The sequence below is a fragment of the Balaenoptera borealis genome, assembly GCF_965194805.1.
Source record: "Balaenoptera borealis genome assembly, chromosome: 2".
Classification (NCBI taxonomy): domain Eukaryota; kingdom Metazoa; phylum Chordata; class Mammalia; order Artiodactyla; family Balaenopteridae; genus Balaenoptera; species Balaenoptera borealis.
The window spans coordinates 52,350,006-52,375,532 of record NC_138867.1 but is presented as its reverse complement, the minus strand read 5'-3'; positions in this window follow the sequence as shown (position 1 = coordinate 52,375,532).

The window sequence follows — 25,527 nt, the reverse complement described above, 5'->3', positions numbered from 1 at the left end:
ATGAGGTGACAGTGCTCTGAAGCAAAGTAACTGACAAGGAGATGGTGTTTGGTACTGCTGCTCCCTCGGGTTAAGCTTTGTGTTGGCTGGACTGGTCATCTCCCTGTTCCATGAAGATGCAGGGCCAATTCCCAGACCTTGTTGCTCCAACTGGTTTGGAAAAGGCTCCTCCTGCCCATCCACTTATCTAATCCTACCTGTGCATCAGGATCCTCCTTAGGTCCTGTTTCCTCCTTGAAGCCTTACGGGTAACCAGAATTTATGCCTTCCTTGATTTTTCTTTTTTGAACCATAAATGTTCATATTTCTCCTTTTTGCACATATGTTGCTAATATTTTTGAACTGATTCCTGAGTATAAGAATCGTCATTGTAACAATATCACAAGTTCCTTGAAGTCTATAATTTTATTAATTTTATTTTCCAGAGGAGAGAACTTTGAACAGAATGAGAGGAAGAGAACTAGTATTTATTTAGCATTACTATGTGCCAAGTACATATGTGGGAAGCCCTCAATATCTTCCTGTAATTTTTTTCTGCATGGTATTATTTCCTTTTTATAGATGATTAAAATGAGGTTTACAGTTTTAAGTAACTAGCTGAAAACACATGAATTGTGGCAGAGAAATTAGAAATTTGTTTTAGGCTTACAAAACACCAATCTCATCTGCTACCATTGTATTTAAACATCAGCCTCACTATACCTTGAAAGTCTGTCCAGTATCCACTTTATTTAGGCATACTACTGTCTTCCCGTTTTAGTATGTAATATAGGTGATTTTTCCCTACCTTAATATATATTTTTCAATACTAGCTTTCATTGCTACTATAGTTTATCCTTTACTTTCAGATTAAATGATAATTGTATAATGATAGTATCAATCAGTTGCCCAGAAGTCTTGATACAACTTCTTTTGGGAGCATTGTGCTTATAATTATATACATAGTCATTGCTGTCAAAATCACCTTTTCCCAACTATTATGAGGATGCTTTTCGTAGTAGAAATAGAAATAGTATACCTTGTTTGTACTAGCATTGCTTTTTTTTTTTTAAATTTTATTTATTTTTGGCTGCATTGGGTCTTCGTTGCTGCGCTTTGCAGCGAAAGGGGGCTACTCTTCGTTGTGGTGCGTGGGCTTCTCACTGCGGTGGCTTCTCTCGCTGTGGAGCACCAGCTCTAGCACTGCTTTTTATTTATCACAGGAAATAATTTTTACATGGAAAGTCATAGAACTATAATTATGTTTTTATTATCTAATACTTCCACAAGATTTCAATCTTTTTTCTCTAAGTATTTGAGTTATCGAGATTATAAATCTTTCTGTGTTTTTTTATGTATGATTTGAAAGAATCAATAAACATCCTCACCAACTCTTCTGATTTTATAATGCTAGTCAGAAAATTTTATTCATTCTGACAGTTTCTTATATACTAGGTCTTCTTTATCAGTTTTACTTCAACTATTGAATTCTTGGAAGATTTCATAACCATAACACTTTTTTAATTTTTATTATTTTCTGACTGCCAAAATCCTGTTATTTCCTTTTTCCAGTAAAGATTTAGCTTCCGAAAACTATATTTAATCATCTCAGACTTTTAAAATTAACACTATGTATAATTTTTCTAGATGCCAGCTTTCATTTTTCTTAATTTAGTTTCCCTGGGGTGTGTTTAAAAGTATTATCTTATTTGTCTCAATCCTTTTACTAGCATTAACATTTTCAGGTTTAGAAATATTTATATGGCTCCTATAAGATTCAGGTTTTACCAGATTCATATCTGCAGCTTGCCACCCACCTTTTTATTGAAGTCTCATGGACTATTAAATACATTTTTTGATTATTTGCACCAGGGCTACTGAATCTCAGGAGAAGAAACTATTATGAGGACATCTCATCCTTTGGTTTGCTTGATGCTGTTTTTATACTTGTGGTAGAACAGGTATAGAACTCTGCATCTGTTTCTGTTAATTAGGGAAATATAAAGAGGCAGTCACGTGTAGGGAGATTGAGAGCATATTCTAGAACCAGACAGCCATGGATTTGAAACCTGGGTCTCTCATTTATTAGTAGTAACTTTGAGAAAATTGTTTAACCTTATGGTGCTTTAATTTCTTCATCAATAAAAGGGGGGTGATAATAATCACTACCTTATAGAGTTGTAGGAGTATTAACTTAGTTAATACATTTAAAGTGCTTAAAATAGGGCACATACATATAGCTCTTGTGTGTGTGTGTGTGTGTGTGTGTGTGTAGGGAATGCTCTAACAAGAGTTTATTTAAAATGAATCTGCTTGGTTTCACTGTCACACATACAGAGATAGCCCATGGCACTCTACATTTTCTACCCATAATATAATGTAGTGAATTTTGATATTCCACAGGGTCATTCTTGTAAACCAGAAAAAAGAAAAGTATTTTTTTAGTTTTTCCTTTTTGAGCAGCATATGTTTTTCTTTACACAAAATGCTAGCAGCGTTTTCTCTCCCTTCTTCCCTTTTTCTCGAGTTATTGTCTGCTGAGAAATATGGACAGTTCCAGGTCTCACCTGTGACTATCTCAAGAGGGAAAATCAATACAATAATTAACTTATATAAAGATGTCTAAGGCCATGATTACCTCTGCTCTTTCTTTTTTTTAGTAGTAAGACTTTCACAATTGGCTTTAGTAAATTTTGCAAAAGTTCCATGAATAAATCTGTAACCATATTCATATATAAAAATAGTTACATGAATTTTCAAGAAAAGGCCAGGGGCTGAATGGGAAGGAAATATATTACTTTGTTCTATGCACTCATCTATGGGCTGCATGTGTTTAATAAACATTTTTTCCTATTTCCATTTGTGTCTGTGAAAATCCCAAATTTTCTTGAAGATTCTTCAACCTAACTGTCCTTGCCTTCATAAAATCTTTGAAAGCCTCCATTAGAATGGATCAATCTACTAAAAAAAAGTAGGTATAATTATGGGTCAACATATATCAACCCCATGGTAACCGCAAATCAAAAACCTACAATAAATACACAAAAACAAAAAAGAAAGGAACACAAGCATACTACTAAGGAAAGTCATCAAAAAACAGGGAAGAAATAAAAAGAAGAAATGAACAGAGAAGAACTACAAAAACAATCAGAAAACAAGTAATAAAATGGCAATAAGTACATATCTATCAATAATTACTTTAAATGTCAATGGACTAAACTCCCTGATCAAAAGGCATAGGGTGGCTGATTGGATAAAAACAAAACAAAACAAGACCCTTCAATATGCTGCCTGCAAAAGACTCACTTCAGGGCTAAAGACACACACAGACTGAAAGTGAGAGGATGAAAAAAGATAATTCATGCAAACAGAAAGGACAAGAAAGCAGGGGTAGCAATACCCATATGAGACAAAACAGACTTTAAAACAAAGGCTATAACAATAGAATACAAGGAGAGGATATTACACTTGTTAACATACATGCACCCAATACAGGAGCACCTAAATATGTAAAGCAAATACTCACAGACATAAAGGGAGAAATTGAAAATAATACAATCCACCTCTTAGTTTTCCCAATGTGGGTTTCATCTCTTTCATGACACTTCATACACTACATCATAGACTTCTTTTTTTTTTTTTTTAAATCAACATAGACTTCTTGAAGTCAGAATCTCGGTCATTTTATCTGTCTTTAGTCTTATATTCCCCCCACCCTGCTTCACCTCTTGCCGAGTATAGTAGCTCAAGTGGGTGGGTCTTCAACAAATGGTTCTGGAATGAATAGATTTATAAATGACTAGAACTGGTATGAGACATAGAAATCATTTAGTTTGATACCTCATTTCAACCATGAGAAAATTGAGGCTTAGGAGGGTGTCCAATTTTGCTTGAGATCACAAAGCAAGCACAGAAAGGGGGAAAAAAAGACCTTTTTTATGTTGGTGTACATTTTTAATTATAATGATTAAAATCTTAGAAGTACTGGTACTTGAGAATTATAAATCTCTAGAATATCTGAGACATTGCTTTGGAAGTAGCTATAGCAAAGCAGGTAAGTATCTCTAAATACTGTAAATAGGATTCCTATTTAGCCAAATTTGTCACTTGATAAACAGTTTTAAAGAGAAACAGATAAATCCCATATTGCATTTTATTCGCCAGTAGTCTTGTGCAGTATTTGACTTGTAAACTGATTTGTCCAATTGACTATCCACAATTGTCAGGTTACTCTGGTAAAATGGAAGCCTCTGACAATTAGAGAGATCTGGAACCATGTGTCCTTCACTAGAACACTGCACATGAACTGTTAGAATGAAAATCAGTTTCTCCGACAAAATAGAGTTTTACTTTAGCAGCAGGCACAAAACATTGAAACACTCTCTTCCTATAAACCCTCTGAAGCCTCTGCTTCTTGTCATTTTAGAAACCCTAACAAGGACCTTACATGAATCATTCATTTTGTGAAAATACAAAATTCTGTCAGCAGCATCAGCTAGCCCAGTTGGATTAGGAAACACAATCAGGATGAACTAGAGCTTGAGACCATGGGTGTTACTTTAAAAGCGGTAGCCTTCTGGGCTCACCAGAATTTTAGACATCATTCACGCAAGGACAGAGGTGCCTGTATAATTTTCGTAGCCAAAATATATCTTGAATAGTACTAATTTCACCAGTGAAAATTTACTTCCAAAGTTCTTTGTAATAATATATGAATCTTCTAGTGAAGATTCAGATATTGATATTTGAAGACCCTGCCATAGTTCCATTCCTGAGAGTGGACTCCTAACTATTTCAAATGTTAACAATGCCTTAGGTTGTTTGTGGCTTAAGTTTAACACACACACGTTAAGTAACACTGTATATGCATAGAAAAAGACTGGAAAAAATGCATGTAAATATTGACAATGGATGGGATGATGGGGTAATAGGTAGTTATAATTTTCTTTATATTTATCCATTCCAGTTTTTTATAATAAGCATATAATTTTGTAATTAAGAAAAGTAATTTATTTATAAATAATTTTAGTATTTTCATGGATAACATAGTGTTTTCTATTTTGGTCTTCTTATCCCAAAACCATGATCCTAGCTGCCATATAAACGGTCTTGGCAGTTCTCTCACCTTATCATCTTCAGTTGCCTTAACTAGCAGGCTAGGAATCTTGCTGCACCTTTTCCCCTTGGATCATGCTTAGCTTTAGTAACACAGAGGTTTCTTGTTATTATTCCCTTCCTCTTGTGCCTTTGGCAGATAATATTAAGCGATTAAGGCACTCTTTCTCCTGATCCTGTACTCTCCTTGAGGTTATTCCAGTTCACTATGCCTGATCAGCTGGAATTGGCAACAATGAAATCAGCAAAGCCTAAACTAATCCGGGGATTGAGAGAGTCTAGCCTTGCTTGGAGCACCCATGAGGCAGGCCAGCTGGTTTCTATTTACATGGAGGAGTAACGAGCTTATTGAAAAGGAGTTCTTCCAAAAGTAAGAGGGGTTAATATACAGCAGCTTGATTGCAGGACAAGGGGTTGTTGCTAAAGGAGAAAAGTGGTTTTGAAAGCAGGATGGCATTTGCTAGTCAGATTTCTCTTTGCCGCAGCCCCACGGCTGAGTCCTAGGACGCATAACGAAACATTCCTTTATAAGTTGCACTAATGGAAGTGGCTAGTGGTGTTCCCACTGGAGCATAATAATGTAATCCTGATACATCACATTCAGGAACCGTAAAGAAGGAAACAGTACAGTATATGCCAATCATCCCTCTGGAATTTTCCAAACTAAAAGTAATTTGAATGGGGCTGGAGTTTCTGAATTCTATGAGAAAATAGTTCTGCTAACATTTTAGGTTTCCTATTTTAGTCTCAAACTTGTGTGGTCCATGAATACGTGCATTATTCTCAGAAATTATGTGACATAAAAGGGGAGTTATTATCGTTTTCATTTTACAGATTAATAAAAGCAAGGAGAGGTCAAATCTGTTCACACAATGATAACTTATGTTGGAGACGAACTAGAACCCAGCTGTGACTTTGTTCTTTTCCCACTGGAACACATCATGACTAGGCCCATAGACACTTACCAAGAACACACTGAATAAAGCCCTGTATCAGATGCTGGGACTACCATAAATATAATGAGAAGTGCAGACCAACTTAGCACACTAAAATATACAGGTATTGGGGGATTAAGATGGTGGAGTAAGAGAACGTGAAGTTCACCTCCCCCCAAAAATACATCAAAAATACATGCATATATGGAACAGTTCTCATGGAAAACTAACTGAAAACTGGCAGAACTCCTATACAACCAAGGCTGCAAGAAAGATTCTCATGTAATTGGGTAGGACTGGAAAAAAAGCATTGGATAGGGACACGTACCACTGACGGGGACTAAGAGGAAAAGAAAGACCACACAGGTGGACTCGCCCTGGGGAATGAGTCAGAGACTAGGCATCCCAGCCCTGGGGTCCTATGTGGAAGCGACAAGCCCTCTTGCTTGCTGGGAGAACTGCTGGGACACATAGAAGGGCTGGAGAAGCCTAGACTCCACTCATGAGGAGTGTGCAGGTGCTGGCTTGCCAACAAACAGGAAGGCGAGAACTCTGCACTAGGGGCTGCTGCCTAGCCACACTCCCCACTCCCCAGTCTGAGCTGGGTGAACAGCCAGCCTATCCCTGTTTACTCCATACCATGGCTTGGCCCAGGATCTAGGGCAGCCAAGTCCTGGGAAAATAATCTAGCAATGCAGAGATGGCCAGAGGGTCCAAGGAGTTATCAAGGTGTGGCAGTGGTGGCTATTGTTGGTGCTTATGCAAACATAGGAAGCCCAGAACTCTGGAAGCAATGCAGCTGCTCAAGCCCCCAGGAACAATATGCCTCGACTCCCACCCCAAGTTATGTGAACTCTCCAACCCGTCCACTCCACACCACAGCTTGGAATTGGATCTAAGCCTACCAGGTCCTGGGAGAAGACTCAATATAGGGACACAGGAGTGGCCCTGGGGGCCTGGGATGTGCTCCAGGTGGGGCAGTGGTGGTCATTATTGTCACTTGCTCAGGCAGTGCCACAGAAGCAGCCCAGATCTCTGACAGCAGCACAGCTGCTTCAATTCCTGCAACCACAAGCCCTGACTCCCAGTCCCAGTGGGCAAATGCTCTGGCCATGCCCACTCCATACCACAACCTTGCAATAGATCTGGGATAACCACAGCAGAGGAGGGTATGGTACCTTGAACTCTGTCTGGGTGGAGCTGAGGGTGGCTGCACAGGTGGGTGTTGAAACTCTATGGGCACACAAGTCTCACTTGCCTCAGCACTCCCCTCCTTTGAGGCAGGAACCCTAGTGTGGGAAGAGGGAATATCACACACCTGAAGTGAACAGAGCCTGCTTGAACCCAACCCTCATGGCTTATGCTCCAGCAGCTGGGGAGCAGACCCCACCCCTGACAGGGCAGTGACAGCCACAGAGCAGAAAGGAAGTCCCGCCTCATATTTAGAGCAGGTTTTAGCTCCTCTAACACCAACCACAGCCTCTATCATGGTGATAGTGACAAGCACACCCTGAGGGAACTTGTGGCTAGTATCCACATCACATCCAGCCCTCACACCAAACACATTGAGCACACAGTCTATATAGGGATGGTCCCACATAAAAAAGCCACTTCAAGACCACAAAATATAACTGTTGTACCTAGATTCATAGACAAAGAGAAAGTTAAGTAAAATGAAAAGGCAAAGGAACAACTCCCAATTGAAAGAGCAAGTGAAAACCCTTGAAAAAACAAATGAAACAGAGATAGTCTACGAGACACTGAGTTCAAAAATTTGGTAATAAATATGTTAACTGAATTCAGAAAGAGTACTGATATAAACACAGATCATTTTAACAGGGATCTAGAAACTGAAAATAACCCAATCAAAAATAGATAATTCAATTTTTGAGATAAAAAAATACTCTAGAAGCAATGAATAGCCAGATAAGTGACACAGAAGAATGCATAGGTGATCTGGAAGACAGAATAATGGAAATCACCCAGTCAGAACAACAGAAAAAAAAAAAAAAAAGGAACCAACATATGAGATCTCTGCAAGAATATAAAATATGCCAATAAATGCATAATAAGTGTTCCAGAAGGAGAAGAGAGAGATAAGGGGATCAAAAATGTACTTGAAGAAATTATGGCTGAAAATTTCATAACTCTGAAGAAGGAAACAGATATCCAGGTACAGGAAGCACAGAGGGTCCCAAATAAAATGAACCCAAGGAGATACACATCAACACATATCATAATTAAAATGACAAAAGTTAAAGATAAAGAGAGGATTCTAAAGGCAGCAAGAGAAAAAAAAGAGTCATATACAAGGTAACCCCCATAATGCTATGAGCTGAGTTTCTCTGCAGAAACTTTGCAGGTCAGGAGAAGGTGGCATGATATATTCAAAGTCCTGAAAGGGAAACCTAGGATACTTTACCCAGCAAGATCATCACCTAGAATAGAAGGACAGATAAAGAATTTCTCAGACAATCAAAAAGTATTTAAGAGAATTTAGCAAAAATAAATATATCCTAAAAGAAATGTTGAAGGGTCTTTAAATAAAAAAGAAGCAAGAACCTATGGGAAAGGGAAAATCCTAATAGGAAAGGCAAAGGATTGAAGATGACTTAAAGAAGCCAGTATGTAGATTAAAAACAAACAAAAAATGTAAACTCAATTATAACTACAATAAATAGTAAAAGAATAATAAGCATGAAGATGTAAGGTATGACATCAAAAACACAAAATGTAGCAGAGGGGAGTAAAAAAATGTAAATCTTTTAGAATGTTTTTGAACTTGAAAGATTATCAGTTTCAACCAAGTAGATATAGTTATGGGACAACATATACAAACTCCATGGTAACCATAAACCAAAAACATACAATAGATACACAAAAAACCAAAAGAAAGAAACATAAGCATACTATCAATACTAATGAAAATCATCAAACCACAATGGGAAAAATAAAAAGAAGAAGAAATGAAGAAAGAAGAAGTATTAAAAAAACAGAAAACAGGGCTTCCTTGGTGGCACAGTGGTTGAGAATCTGCCTGCTAACGCAGGGGACACGGGTTCGAGCCCTGGTCTGGGAAGATCCCACATGCCGCGGAGCAACTAGGCCCATGAGCCACAACTACTGAGCCTGCGTGTCTGGAGCCTGTGCCCCGCAACAAGAGAGGCCGCGACAGTGAAAGGCCCGCACACCGCGATGAAGAGTGGCCCCTGCTTGCCACAACTAGAGAAAGCCCTCGCACAGAAACAAAGACCCAACACAGCCAAAAATAAATAAATAAATAAATAAATTTATTAAAAAAAAACAAAAACAGAAAACAAGTAATAAAATGGCAATTATTACATAATTATCCATAATTACTTTAAATGGCAATGGACCAAATGCTCTGATCAAGACATAGGGTGGCTGATTGGATAAAAAAACAAACAAACAAAAAAACAAGGACCTACAATATGCTCCCTACAAGAGACTCACTTCAGGGTTAAACACACACACAGACTGAAAGTAAGGAGATGGAAAAAGATATTTCATGCAAACCAAAATGACTAGAAAGCAGGGGTAGCAATACTCATATCAGACAAAATAGACTTTAAAACAAAGGCTATAACAAAAGACAATGAAGAATATTATGTAATGATAATGGGATCAGTGTAAGAATATATTATACTCTTTAACATATATGCACCCAATGCAGGAGCACCTAAACATATCGAGCAAATTCTAACAGACATAAAGAGAGAAATTGACAATAATACAATAATAATAGGAGACTTTAAACCCCACTGACATTAATGGGTAAATCATCTATAGAGAAACTCAATAAGGCAAAAGAGGTCTTAAATGACACAATAGTCCAGTTGGACTTAATTGATATCTACAGGACACTACATCGAAAAAAAGCAGGATGCATGTTCCTCTCAAGTGCACATGGAATGTTCTCTAGTATAGACCATATATTAGGTTGCAAAACAAGCCTCAACAAATTTAAGAGGACAGAAATTATATCAAGCATTTTTTTGGACCACAACAGTCTGAAACTAGAAATCAACCACAGAAAGAAAAATGGGAAAAAAAACAAATATGTGGAAACTAAACAACATGCTACTAAAAAAACCAATGGGTCAATGATGAAATCAGAGGAAATCAAAAACTACCTCCAGACAAATGAAAATAGAAATACAACTTTGCAAAATCTATGAGAGGCAGCAAAAGCAGTTCTAAGAGGGAAGTTTATAGCAATGCAGCTCTTCCTCAAGAAACAAGAAAAATCTCAAATGAACAACCTAACCAACCACCTAAAACCATTAGAAAAAAGAAGAACAAAGCCCAAAGTCAGCAGAAGGAAGGAAATAATAAAGATCAGAGAGGAAATAAATAAAATACAGTTTAAAAATCAATAGAAAAGATAAATGAAACCAAACTGTTTCTTTGAAAAGATAAACAAAATTGATAAAAGTTTAGCCAGGCTCACCAAGAAGAAAAGTGAGAGAACCCAAATAAATAAAATAAGAAATGAAAGAGCAGAGAAATAACCAATACCACAGAGATACAAAAAATTATGAGAATACTGTGAACAGTTATATGCCAACAAATGGGACAATCTAGAAGAAATGGGCAAATTTCTAGAAACATTTGGCATGCTAAGATTAAGTCTAGAAGAAACAGACAGTTTGAAAAGACCAATCACTAGAAGTGAAATAGAATCTGTAATAATAATAATAAAAAAACTCCCTGCAAACAAAAGTCCAGGACCAGATGGCTTCACTGGGGAATTCTGTCAAACATATAAAGAAGAATTTATATCAATACTTCTCAAACTATTCCAAAAAATTGAAGAAGTGGAACACTCCCAAAATCATTCTATGAGGCTGTCATTACCTTGATACCAAAACCAAAGATACTATAAAAAAAAGAAAATTACAGGCCAATATCTTTGATGAATATAGATGCAAAAATCCACAACAAACTATTAGCAAAATAAATCCAACAATACATAAAAAGGAGCACACATCATGATCAAGTTGAATTTATTCCAGGGTCCAAAGAATGGATCAACATATGCAAATCAATCAGTGTGATATACCACATCAACAAAAGGAAAAACAAAAACCACATGATCATCTCAATAGATACAGAAAAAAGCATTTGACAAAATTCAACATCCAGTCATGGTAAAAAACTCTTAGCAAAGTGGGTATAGAGGGAATATATATCAACATAATAAAGACTATATATGACAAACTCACACCAACATAGTACTCAACAGTGAAAAGCTGAAAGCCTTCCCACTAAATGCAGGTACAAGACAAGGATGCCTATTCTCATCACTTCTATCTAACACAGTATTGGCAGTCCTGGCCACAGCAATCAGACAAGGAAAAACATAAACAGTATCCAAATAGGAAGAGAAAAGGTCAAACTGTCACAATTTGCAGATGACATGATACTCTATATAGAGAGCCCTGAAGTCTCCATACAAAATCTACTAGAACTAATAAATGAATTCAGCAAGGTTGCAGGATACAAGATTAATATATAGAAATCTGTTGCATTTCTACACACTAATAATGAAATATCAGAAAGAGAAAGTTAAAAAAAAAAATCCCATTTAAACTCACATAAAAAACACCTAGGAATAAAATTAACCAAGGAGGTGAAAGACCTATATGTTGAAAACTGTAAAACACTGATGAAGGAATTATAGATGATTCAAAGAAATGGAAAGTTATTTCAGGCTCTTGGATTGGAAGAATTAATGTTATTAAAATGGCCATACTACTCAAAACGATCCACAGATTTAATGTGATCCCTATCAAAATATCCATGACATTTTTCACAGAACTAGAAAAACTAATCCTAAAATTTGTATGGAACCACAAAATACCCAGAATTGCCAAAGTAATCCTGAGAAAAAAAGAACAAAGCTGGAGGTATAACCTTCCTGGACTTCAGACTATACCACAAAGTTACAGTGATCAAAACAGCATGGAATTGGCACAAAAACAGACACATAGATCAATGGACCAGAATAGAGAGTCCAGAAATAAACCCATGCACCTATGGTCAGTTAATCTATGACAAAGGATACAAGAATATACAATGGAGAAAAAACTGTCTTTTCAATAAGTGTTGCTGGGAAAACTGGACAGCCACATCTAAAACAATAAACTTGGAACATTCTCTCACACCATATAAAAAAATAAAATCAAAATGGTTTAAAGACCTAAATGTAAGATGAGGAACCATAAAACTCTTAGAAGAGAACATAGGTGAAACACTCTTTGACATAAATCATAACAATACTTTCTTGGATCAGTTCCCCAAGGCAAAAGACACAAACAAAAAAAATAAACAAATGGGACCTAATTAAACTTAAAAGATTTTGCACAGCAAAAGAAACCATCAAGAGAACAAAAAGACAACCCACAGAATGGGAGGAAATATTTGCAAATGATGTGACAGATCAGGGTTTAATATCCAAAATGTATAAACAGTTCATACAACTTAATAACAACAAAAAAACCCCCCAAATAATCCAATCAAAAAATGGGCAGAAGACTTGAACAGACATTTTTCTAAGGAAGACATACAGATGGCTAAGAGTCACATGAAAGGATGCTCAATATTGCTAATTATTCGAGAAATGCAAATCAAAACCACAATGATGTATCACCTCACACCTGTCAGAATGGCTATCATCAAAGTTTTTAAAAAACAAAAAAGTCTTTAAATAACAAATGTTGGAGAGGATGTGCAGAAAAGGGAACCCTTGCACTCTGTTGGTGGGAATGTAAATTAATGCAGCTATTATGGAAAACAGTATGGACGGTCCTTAAAAAACTAAAAATAGAACTACCATATGATCTAGGAATCCCATTCCTGGTAATATATTCAGAAAAAAATTAAAATATTACTTTGAAAAGATACATATACCCCAATATTCATAGCAACATTATTTATAATAGCCAAGACTAGTAAGTAACCCAAGTGCCCATCAGCAGATAATTGGGTCAAGAAGATGTGAGATAGATAGACAGACAGACAGACAGAACTAGAGAGTTACGCTTAGTGAAATAAGTCAGACAGAGAAAGACAAATACTATATGATATCACTTATATGTGGAACCTAAAACATAATACAAATGAATGTATATACAAAACAGAAACAGACTCATAGACATAAAAAACAAACTTGTGGTTACCAAAGGGAGATGGAAAAGGGGAGGGACAAATTAAGGGTATGGGATTAACAGTTACAAACTAATATATCAATATATAAAGTAAATAAGCAACAAGAATTTACTGTATAGCACAGGGAATTATACCCACTTTCTTACAACTATAATGGAATATAATCTGCAAAAATACTGAAACACTATGCCGAACATCTGAAACGAACACAAATTGTAAAGCAACTATACTTCAATTAAAAAAAAAAAAACTACAGATGTGATTTGATTTGTAAACTTCAGCTGAGTCCACGTACAATTCCAAGAATCATTATGTGGTGTGTATTTTACAAAGATGGAAAATCTCACAGGTTCTTCTTCCAATACAACTTTTCTGAGAGGTTAGTCTGTTCCCTTTTCCTCCTTGACCAATAGAATGTGGAGGAAGGTTCCCTGTGTGACTTCTGAGATTTTCTTATAGAATGTGATATGACTCAGGATACACACCTTTGGATCCCCAAGAGGCTATGTAAGAATCCTGGCTACCTTGAAGCCACCATCCTAGAGAGACATGAGGTAGCATCACAAAGAGATAGAGAGAGATACCAAAGAAGCCCTATTTCTTCCAGACCCTGCTCAACTCTTCCTAGCTCAGGACTCAGACATTCAAATGAAGAAATCTTGGAAGACCCCAGTCCAAGCCACCAGCTGATAGTAACCTTATGAGAGTCCCCAAGCCAAAACCACTCAGTCAAGCTGCTCCCAAATTCCTGACTCACAGAAACTATGAAAGAAATTAATATTGTTATTTTATGCACCTAAGTTTTGGGGTGATTGGTTAGGCAGCAATGGTTAACTAATGCACAGCAGGAGAGATGTGTTCAAAAATCTTCTCAGGGGCTTCCCTGGTGGCGCAGTGGTTGAGAATCTGCCTGCCGATGCAGGGGACACGGGTTCGAGCCCTGGTCTGGGAGGATCCCACATGCCGCGGAGCAACTAAGCCCGTGCGCCACAACTACTGAGCCTGCGGGTCTGGAGCCTGTGCTCCGCAACGAGAGGCCACGATAGTGAGAGGCCCGCGCACCGCGATGAAGAGTAGCCCCCACTCGCCGCAACTGGAGAAAGCCCTCGCACAGAAACGAAGACCCAACACAGCCAGAAATAAATAAATTAATTAAAAAAAAAAAATCGTCTCAGTTGCTATCCCTGCTTTACAGAGCTGAGAAACCAACAGTGTTTAATACAAGAAATTCCTTAGAAAACATAAAACTGATGAATCCATCCATTTCTACTTTATTGTACACACATTTATCTTTGGTTTGAGTGCTGTTTTCACTTCTAATATGCATTTCACCTGTTCTTTTAATGAGACACCATCTTTGATAGTTCTGTAAAAACTGTTATAAAGATCTCAATTTATTGAATGATATGTCCAAATTCCTCCTTTAGAATGACATAAAAGAGAAAAGAGAACTAAAGCCCATTGGCATTTGCTCCGTTTGCTCCAGTTTCTGATTCTCTGGAGCCTGCATCTTCCAAGCAACTCCAGCTAAGGAGTTGCTTGGAAGATGAACTGGCTAAGGGTCTGAGAGAAACAATGGTGAACTGGCTAAGGGTCTGAGAGAAACAATGAAAGCTGAATCTGAGAGGTTCTACCTCATTTTTTTTTTTTATAAATTTATTTATTTATCTATTTATTTATGGCCGCGTTGGGTCTCCGTTTCTGTGCGAGGGCTTTCTCTAGTTGCGGCAAGCGGGGGCCACTCTTCATCGCGGTGCGTGGGCCTCTCACTATCGCGGCCTCTCTTGTTGTGGAGCACAGGCTCCAGACGCGCAGGCTCAGTAGTTATGGCTCATGGGCCCAGTTGCTCCGCGGCATGTGGGATCTTCCCAGACCAGGGCTCGAACCCGTGTCCCCTGCATTAGCAGGCAGATTCCCAACCACTGCACCACCAGGGAAGCCCCAAGTTCTACCTCATTTTAATGCATAAATCATGCAAAGTTAATTCAAATGAATTTACTGGAGGTGTTCAGAAAAAAAGGCAATTTTAGGTGTTTCGAACTCTTTCTCACACTTCAGCATGTTAATACATTGAAAGAGTTCGGAAAAGATCATATGACACCAATGAGCCTTCCAAAAGAGCCCTTGCTCTGCTGTCTCACCACTCCCCTACTCTTCCTCTTCTTCCTCCTTAACCGAAACGTCTCTAGTCTGCATTTAACTCCTCAATCAATCATTTCAACATGTAACTTAACCTCCCTAAATCCTTTTACTCAGCTCTAAAATGAGGATAACAACAGTAGCCAGTTTTATTTGCTTAATTAGTTTGTTACTGGGCAAATACATAATTGATTATCTCTGTATCAACTCTCTGATATTGCAACATCCTATAATATTATAATTTTTTGGATTTAAATAAAGGACTTGAATTGATGAGGGATGGCTACTCTACTAGATAGGTTTGAAAAGGCCTGGGTTCCAGAGTTGTAATCTTTTGAGGAGAACTCCTGGTTTCCTGCCTGGTGGTTGCAGAAAGTTATCCCAACAGCATGAAAGTCAGCTGAATGGCCTTTTTCCTCAGGTTTCTTCCTAATCTAAGAACTCTCCTTGGCATTCAGAAGGATGCTTGTTTTTGTTCTGCTTCATGCATACGAGAGAATCAGGTTCATTTTTTTCAGGAACTTCAGAGAGGCTTTGCCTTCCGATGAAAGGCAGAGTGGTGTGGGGTCACTTAAGGCCAATACTTGTTTTCTTTCTGAGGGAATGAGATAATGCAGTCCAAGGGGAAAACAGGTGCAATATTTTTTTCAATAGGAAAATGACTAGAAGGCCAGAAAAGGAGGGGGAGTGCACTGTTAAATGAACTTTATATTGTTCAGGAAGGTACAGCTCCTATATAGAATTCTCTGATAACAGTGGATTTAAACTGTGTTTTTCTCTGCCTATTATGCTGAAAATAATATAACTGGCCAAAAAAGTTGGTGACACAGTTGAATGAATTTTATGGGCTAAAACACATAGGGAATTTGCAAGCAACAACTTTATGTAATATTTGATCAAGAAGCATGGTTCAAGGAACTTTGAAAAGGAGTTTCAGCCTTTTCTTTTCTGGCCAAGACTGTTTTCTTCTACCAGTTCCCATAATCATTAACTTGGATTTCTTCCATAGGCCGAGACTGCTAGGAAGAAGCTCTTCTCACCTTCAGTTCTTTGGCACCCTTGGGATGCATCCTTTAGAGTTTGAACTGCACTGCAGTGCCAGGCAAAGGGCATGTGTTTGGGATCTTAAGGCCTTGGTTTCACACTGGCTCTACCTTAGCAGTTGAGTGACAATGGAAAAAGCCACTTATTGTTTCAGAGCCTTGAGTTCCTAATTTCGTAAAAAGTCAGGAATAGTACTTGCCTCATAGGTATCCACGGAGGATCACAGGAGATAAAATGTGAAAATGCTTTATATACTTACTTTAATATTTAAACAAATGTTAATTATTGTATCGACTTTGATTCATAATTATTTGTCTTTTTTCTCATATTAAATTGAAAGATCCTTGAGGTAAAGATTTTGAGTTTCCCCTAGTTTCTGTCATAATACTTGGCATAAAGTAGGTGTTCAAAAAGTTTTTGAGGAAGGAATGTGCGAATACATGAGTGAATAATGAACCTGTTTTGGGCACTGTCTGTTATATATATGATGGGAGATTTCAGAGCATTATAAATTAAACTTTGGGCCTCTTTCACAATAATCATTGCTTAGAAGACTACTCTTTTAAAATCAATACATATGATAACCTCTAGTCAGCTCTGTGGCCCAGGCTCCCTGGTATAGATTTTTGACTGAGTACTATTCCTGCTGATAAATTACCCTGACCTTTGCTGATGTGCAAGTACAGATTTAAAAGTTTATGGAGGGGCTTCCCTGGTGGCGCAGTGGTTGGGAGTCTGCCTGCCGATGCAGGGGACACGGGTTCGAGCCCTGGTCTGGGAGGCTCCCACATGCCGCGGAGTGGCTAGGCCCGTGAGCCGCAGTTGCTGAGCCTGCGCATCTGGAGCCTGTGCTCCGCAACAAGAGAGGCCGTGATAGTGAGAGGCCCGCGCACCGCGATGAAGAGTGGCCCCCGCTTGCCACAACTAGAGAAGGCCCTCGCACAGAAACGAAGACCCAGCAGCTAAAAATAAATAAATAAATAAATAAATTAATTAAAAAAAAAAAAGTTTATGGAGTAAGTTTGAAAGAATTAGGATGCAAATGTCTGGGATAATTGGGAATTTGACAATTTCTTTTTCAGTGCTTCACTGTGAAGTATGGCCCGGGAAATCAATTCTTACCTTTTAGAGCAATGGTTCTCAAAGTCTGGTCCCTGCAAGAGCAGATTTAAATTTATATTATTATAGAGCTTTTAAATTCTATTTTTGGGGGCTTCCCTGGTGGTGCAGTGGTTGAGAATCTGCCTGCCAATGCAGGGGACACGGGTTTGAGCCCTGGTCTGGGAAGATCCCACATGCCGCGGAGCAACTAGGCCCATGAGCCACAATTACTGAGCCTACGCGTCTGGAGCCTGTGCTCCGCAACAAGAGAGACCGCGATAGTGAGAGGCCTGCGCACTGCGATGAAGAGTGGCCCCCGCTTGCCACAACTAGAGAAAGCCCTCGCACAGAAATGAAGACCTAACACAGCCATAAATAAATAAATAAAATTAAAAAAAATTCTATTTTTGTTTTTACTAGAAGCAGTAAGAAGCACAGATTTGCTTGTCTTTCCTTCCTCACTTCTTTCCTGTTGATCAATAAGGATTGGCTACTAGTGTTAACGCTGTTGTTTTCCTTACAACCAGAAAGAGCCAGACAGTATAACAATTCTTTTTTGTCACCTTCCCATGGTCAATGTGCACAAGTCTCCAGACCCTACACATTTGACCTTTCTGCTTCATTATAATGTGGGGGTGGCATCTTTATACTCTAGGCAATTTTGATGGTATGCACAATGGTAACTCATTAGATGGAGCCATCTGATACCTCTTTTGTAGTGGGTTTCTTCTGTAGATCTGTCTGTGGATAAGAGCTAAGGAGAAAACACAAACAAAAGTATACAAAGGGCATCCTATCCACTACTGTTCCAATTCCTCTAAGCCTTCTTAGCCTGGTACAATGGGGAAACCCACTTCCACAGGTTGAGGGAAGAGGCAAAAGGAAGCACTAAACAGATCCCAATTAATGATAATAATCATCAGTTAGCTTCCCATACCTAAATTAGTAATGAAAGGAAAAGAAAATGATTCAAGCTGAGTTAATTTCCTATTTCAAAAAAATATGGTTATAAAATACATAGTCCTAAGGGCATGCAGTTCTTAAGATCTGTGTTGTTCTAGATCAAGCAGCTTTACATGTTTTTTTTTCACCCTTAACTATTGGATAGTATTAGTCAGAAGAGAAGGTTATTTTACTGGAAGAGGGAAAATGATTAGATCTGGTCAGTGCAAATAGAATGTTATGCTATATTTAGTGAATTCAGGGGAACATGTACATTTTAGCAAGACACTGAGGAAAAGCAGATGCAATAAGGAAGAGATTACGTTCTTAACACCTGGGGGGCTAGTGGCAAAAGTTCAAATGGAGGTTATCTGCCATTCTTCTTTTCTTTTTATTGCTATACTTTATACCACACCTAGTGATACCTCAAATGCATGTTAGTAGACACCCCAGCTGTCTAGGGAAAACACTCCTGTGTTTCTCTTTTACTCTCATACTACACCCACACTTAATTTCTGACACTAGATTTGTGAATTTCCACAAATCAAGTGATTCTCCAACATCAGCTGGGTGTCCTACAATTTAAATCAATTCTGAGACTATCTACCTGTAGATAGTATCAGATCCCAGGTTAAGAGCTCAGGCCCACAAGACTAGCCCCCCATACTTCAGATGCCAATCACAAGTCCCAGGTTGTCACCTGTACTTCTGATGGACTGGCTATAAATCAGGGTTACCCTTCCTTGGGTTCAATAATTTGCTAGAATGGCTCACAGAACTCAGGGAAACACTTAGGTATGTTTGCCAGTTTATCATATAATGAAGGATATGATAAAGGGAACAGATGAAAAGATACAAAGTGTGAGGTTTGAAAAGGTCCCAAGTGCAGGAGCTTCTGTCCCCATAAGTTGGGGTGTGCCACCCTCCTGGCATGTGGATGTGTTTAACAACCTGGAAGCACTTTGAGCCCTGTACTATTGGGATTTTTATAGAGGCTTTATCACGTAGGCATGATTGATTATTAATTCCATTTCCAGCCTCTCTTTCCTCTCTGGAGAATTGAGGGTGGAGATGAAAGTTCCAAACTTCGAATCATGGCTTGGTCTTTCTGGTGACCAGACCCCATTCAGGAGCCCACCAAAAGTCATCTCATTAGAACAAAAGATATTCCTATCAACCAGGATATTCCAAGAAATTTAGGAGCCTGTTGTCAAAAGCTTCTATCACTCAGGAAATTACAAAGGTCTTAGGAGCTCTGTGCTAGAAACCAGGGTCAAAGACTAAATATTAGAACAAAATATTCTCTTAGCACATCTGTTTATAAGAGTTTTAGGAGATCTGTGTCAGGAATCAGAGGCAGACACACACACACACACACACACACACACACACACACTCACATATACATATATATTATTATTATTTCACATTAGCCCTAATCCAAGCTCTGGGCACACCTCTACTCAGAAAGCTAGTCATTGGGTTTAGGAATGTATATAACAGAAGCATGGTTATTCTGTGTGTGTACAGACTCTAGAAATTAGATGAAGTATTTTGGCTGGGAATTCTGGTGTCCTTGGTATCTGGAAAGTGTATCTAGAGGGCAAAGACTTGTGCCTTTTTGCCCCACATTATCTTTGACTGGTAGAAAAGGACATGATCAGATGAGGGCTAGAATGGGGCTCTCTAATGTATACGGGCCTTCCAGGACCCAGCCCCGCCCACCAGAGGCCCAGAACCTGGCCTCGCCCACCAGTGCACTGGCACTAGCCCCAGGACACAGTCTCACTCACCATTGGGTGGGTACAGCCTGAAGACCAGCTAGGTCCTGGCCCTGGCCACCAGCAGACAGACACCAATCTCCAGACCACTGCAGTCCCACAGCCTGCCAGGCCAGGACCCAACCCACCCACCAGCAGGCCAGAACCAGCCCTGGGACAAACTGGGACCCATCCCTGCCCACCAGTGGACCAACACCAGCTTTGGGAAACCTTGAGCCCCTCAGCCAGCCACCCTGGGATACATCAGCTTTGGACACCATGGACCCCAAAGTTAGCTGTGTTGGGAACCAGCCTTGCCCACCAGTTGGACTAGCACCAACTCTGGGACCCCTACAGCCCTAGAGTCTGAGACTTCAGGACTTGAACCTGCCCACCAGCAGACCAGCACCAGCTCTGAGATATCTTGGGTCCCTCAGCCAGCTGCCCCAGGATGAGGACCCACAAACCAGCAGCCCAATACCAGCTTTGGGATACCCAGACCCTTCAGCCAGCCGTTGGGAACAGGCCCTGCCCACCAGCATGAGGACACTAGATACAGGATGCCTGGCCCCACAAGCTGCCACCCTGGGACCTGGCTCTACTCTCCAGTGAGCCAGAACTAGCCCTGGGACCCCCTGGGGCTCTACAGCCAGCAGCTTCATGACCTGGCCCCACCCACCAGTGGCTGACAGCCTTGGCACAAGTCAGGACCTGGCAACCAACTGGACTGAAGGCCAGCTACACCTACTGAAGGCCAGCTACACCTAATAGACCTCCCACAGTAGTCAACCTGCCACAATAGAAGGACCCATGAAACCTAAATGGGGGCACCCCTAGAGCATATAGCTCTGGTGACCAGAGGGGAGTGTGCTGCTAGGAAACACAGAATGTCTCCTACATAAGGCCACTTTTCCAAGACCAGGAAACATAACTAACCTATTAAATACATAGAAATAAAAACAGAGAATTAGGCAAAATGAGGCAACAGAGGAATATGGTCCAAATGAAGGAACAAGATAAAACCCCAGAAGAAGAACTAAGTAAAGTGGAGAAAAGCAATCTATCTGATAAAGAATTCAAGGTAATGATCACAAAGATGCTCAACGGACTAAGAATGGATGAACACAGTGAGAAGTTTAACAAAGAGTTAGAAAATATTAAGAACCAATAGTAGAAACAATAGTTCAGAGTAGAAGAACACAACAACTGAAATTAAAAATAGAGTAAAAGGAACTAACAGTAGATTAGATGATACAGAGGAACAGATCAGTGAACTGGAAGACAGAGTAGTGGAAATCATTCAAGCTGAACAGAAAAATGGAAAAAAATTAAATGAGGATGGTTTAAGAAACTTCTGAGACAATATCAAATGAACTAATTTTTGCATAATAAGGGTCCCCAGATGGAGAAGAGACAGAAAGGGGCAGAGGACATATTTGAAGACATAATAGTTGAAAACTTCTCTAATTTGGGAAAGGAAACAAACATCCAGGTCCCAGGAGTAGAGAGTCCCAAACAGGATCAACCCAAAGAGGACCACACCAAGACACATTGTAATCAAAATGGAAAAAATTAAAGATAAAGAGAGAATATTAAAAGCAGCAAGGGAAAAGCAACAAGTTACATACAAGGGAACCACCAGGAAGCCATCAGCTGACTTTTCAGCAGGAACGCTGCAGGCCAGAAGGGAGTAGCATGTTATATTTAAAGTGATGAAAGGGAAATACCTAAATTTGAAGGAGAGATCAAAAGTTTTACAGACAAGCAAAAGCTAACAGTTCAGCACCACAAAACCAGCTTTACAAGAAATGTTAATGGGACTTCTCTAAGCAGAAAGTCCACAAGAAATATGAAAATTACAAAAGGAAAAATCTCATTGGTAAAGGCAAATATATAGTGAAGGTAGAAGATCTACCACTTATAAAGCTAGTAAGAAAGTTAAAACACAAAAGTAGTAAAATCATCTATATCCACAATGAGTAGTTAAAAAATTCACAAAACAAAAGGATGTAAAATATGATGTCAAAAATGGTAAACGTGGATGGAGGGTAAAAATTCAGGGTTGTTAAAAGGTGTTTGAACTTAAAAGATCAGCAACTTAAAATAATCACATATATAAATAGATTGTTATATATAAACCTCATGGTAGCCACAAAACAAAAATATAGATACACACATACAAAAGAGAAAGAAATCCAACCCTAACACTAAATATCGTCATCAAGTCACAAAAGAAGAGAGCAAAATAAGGAACAAAAAAGAAACACAAAACAACCCCCAAACAATGAACAAAATGTCAATAAGTACATACCTATCAATAATTACTTTAAATGTAAATGGACTAAATTCTTCAATCAAAAGATGGGGAGCTGAATGGATAAAAAACCAAGACCCATATATATGCTGCCTGCAAGAGATTCATTTCAGATATAAAGACACACACAGACTGAAAGTGAGGGGATGGAAAAAGTTATTCCATGTAAATGGAAACAAAAAGGAAGCCAGGGTAACAATACTTGTATCAGACAAAATAGACTTTAAAACAAAGATTGTAAAAAAGAGACAAAGAAGGACATTACAAACCAACTCAGAGAAAGAAATCAGATTTATGGTTATCAGAGGCAAGGGGGAGGGGGAGGGGGAATTGGATGAAGGCAATCAAAAGGTAAAAACTTCCAGTTATAAGATAAACAAGTATTAGGAATGTAATGTACAACATGACAAATATAATTATCACTGCTATATCTTATATATGAAAGTTGTTAAGAGAATAAACCTAAAGAGTTCTCATCACACACACAAAATATTTTTTTCTATTTCTTTAATTTTGTATGTATATGATATGATAGATTTTCACTAAACTTATTTTGGTAATCATTTCATGATATGAGTCAAATAATTATGCTGTACACCTTAAATTTATACAGTGCTGTATGTCAATATATCTCAACAAAACTGGAAGAAAAAAATGTTTTAAAGATTGACAGTATTTTTAAAAAATGTTAATTCTTATAAAAAGCACAGACCAGTGTTTAGCAATTGTTAAAAAGAAAAGTATAGAGGCCTTAGGGGGCATGGGTGGTACCATTTGCTTTATGCAACCCCAGTAACAAAAGTCTTAGGAGACAAGATTGAACCTGCCTCAACTCTGCTTTCCTCATTTCTGGTTGCTTTGGTTATGAGGCCAGATGTCATATGCAGCACATTAGAAAAAGCAAAATCACATGCAAGTAAGGTTAATATTAATCAGGAACAGAGCAGTTCATGATCAACCAATGCCATCTTGGGGAATGATTTGGGGAGTAGTTTGGAAGGGTTTTGAACCATAAATAAAGGATGATATTACCAGGAGGGTGCCAAGCTTGTGTGCTGTATGACTTCTGAGTGTTACAGACAACTGTGTCTCCCTCTGGCTTTGATGGAGCTATAGTGAATAAGCTAGATGGTCATGAATCCATATTCTATCACTTATGTTGCCTGTTTCTGTGAGCTTTTACATTATGCTCCTAAAACATTTTTTACATTCATTTCAACCTTTTTCACAGGGCCACCGCATGCCCTGTATATTTAAAAACCTGGGCTGGGAAGGAAAAGGTCACTTGTCCTAACTTACTTGGTGTCTGCAGAATGGGTTGGAAGATATTGTAGGTAAGGGGTTGAGGGAGGAGAAGAAATTTAAATAAGAGAGACCATAGCAGTAACAGTCTTGCTTCCATAACCACCATGGTTTGGGAATTCTAGCTACTGTCCTCTGCACTCAAAAATAGAAGGGACCAAAAGAGCAAGACACTAAGTAAGGGGAACTCATTCAGAGTGGGCAGCTTAGAAACTATGGATGCAGTTATCTAATTTTACCAACAGTGCATTTCGCATGGATGCATTAAAATGCTACATTTCTGTAAAGATAGATGATATTGTCACTATTCAGTCACTACAGTAGTCCTCCCTAATTTGCAAGGGATACATTCCAAGACTCCCAGTGGATGTCTGAAACCACAGATAGTACCAAGCCCTGTATATACTATGATTTTTTCTATACTTACATACCCATGATACAATTTAATTTATAAATTAAAGCACAGTAAGAGATTAACAATAATAATAAAATAGAAGAATGATAACAATATACAGTAATAAAAGTTATGTGAATGTGGTCTCTATCTCTCAAAATATCTTATTGTATTTAATTTATTGCCTTTTCCGTCTTAACTAAGCACTTATCATGCACTGTGGCCGTAACTTTTGCATGTTGACATGCAACAGTAAAACTAACATAAATTTATTTTTCCTTCTTCACAATTTCACAGATAGAAGATTTATTCTTACTGTAGACTTCAGCAACCTCACCATACAATAGTCTTTCTTTCCTTATTAAGTTGAGAACTTTCACCTTTTCACTTAAAGGAAACACTTTATGGCTTCTCTTTGGCATATCCAAATTACCAGCATCTCTACTCTAGTGCTTTAGGGCCATTATTAAGTAAAATAAGCATTACCTGAATACAAATGCTGCAATACTGTGACAGTCAATTTAATAACTGAGATGGCTACTAAGTGACTAACAGTCAGGATACACTGGACAAAGGGATGATTCATGTCCAGGGTGGGACAGAGGGGGACAGCATGAGATTTCATCACACTACTCAGAACGGTGGGCAATTTAAAAGTTAAGAATTGCTTATTACTGATTTGCATTTCCCTGATGATTAGTAACATTGAGCATCTTTTCATCTGTTGGCCATCTGCATTTCCTCTTTGGAAAAAATGTCTATTCAGTTCTGCCCATTTTTAGTCAGGTTATTTTTTTGATATTGAGTTGTATGAGCCATTTATATATGTTGGATATTAATCCCTTATTGGTCATATCATTGGCAAATATTTTCTCTCATTCAGTAGGTTGTCTTTTCATTTTGTTGATGGTTTCCTTTGCTGTGTAAAAGATTTTAAATTAATTAGGTCCCATTTGTTTATTTTATTTTTATTTCCTTTGCTTTAGGAGACAGATCCAAAAAAATATTGCTGTGATTTATGTCAAAGAGTGTTCTCCCTATGTTTTCCTCTAGGAGTTTTATAACATCTGGTCTTACATTTACGTCTTTAATCTATTTTGAGTTTATTTTTGTGTGTAGTGTTAGAGAATGTTCTAATTTCATCCTTTTACACATGGCTGTCCTGTTTTCCCAGCACGAGTTATCAAAGAGACAGTTTTTTCTCCATTGTCTATTCTTGCCTCCTTTGTTGTAGATTAATTGACCATAAGTGCATGGGTTTATTTCTGGGCTCTGTATTCTGTTCCATTGATTTATGTGTCTGTTTTTATG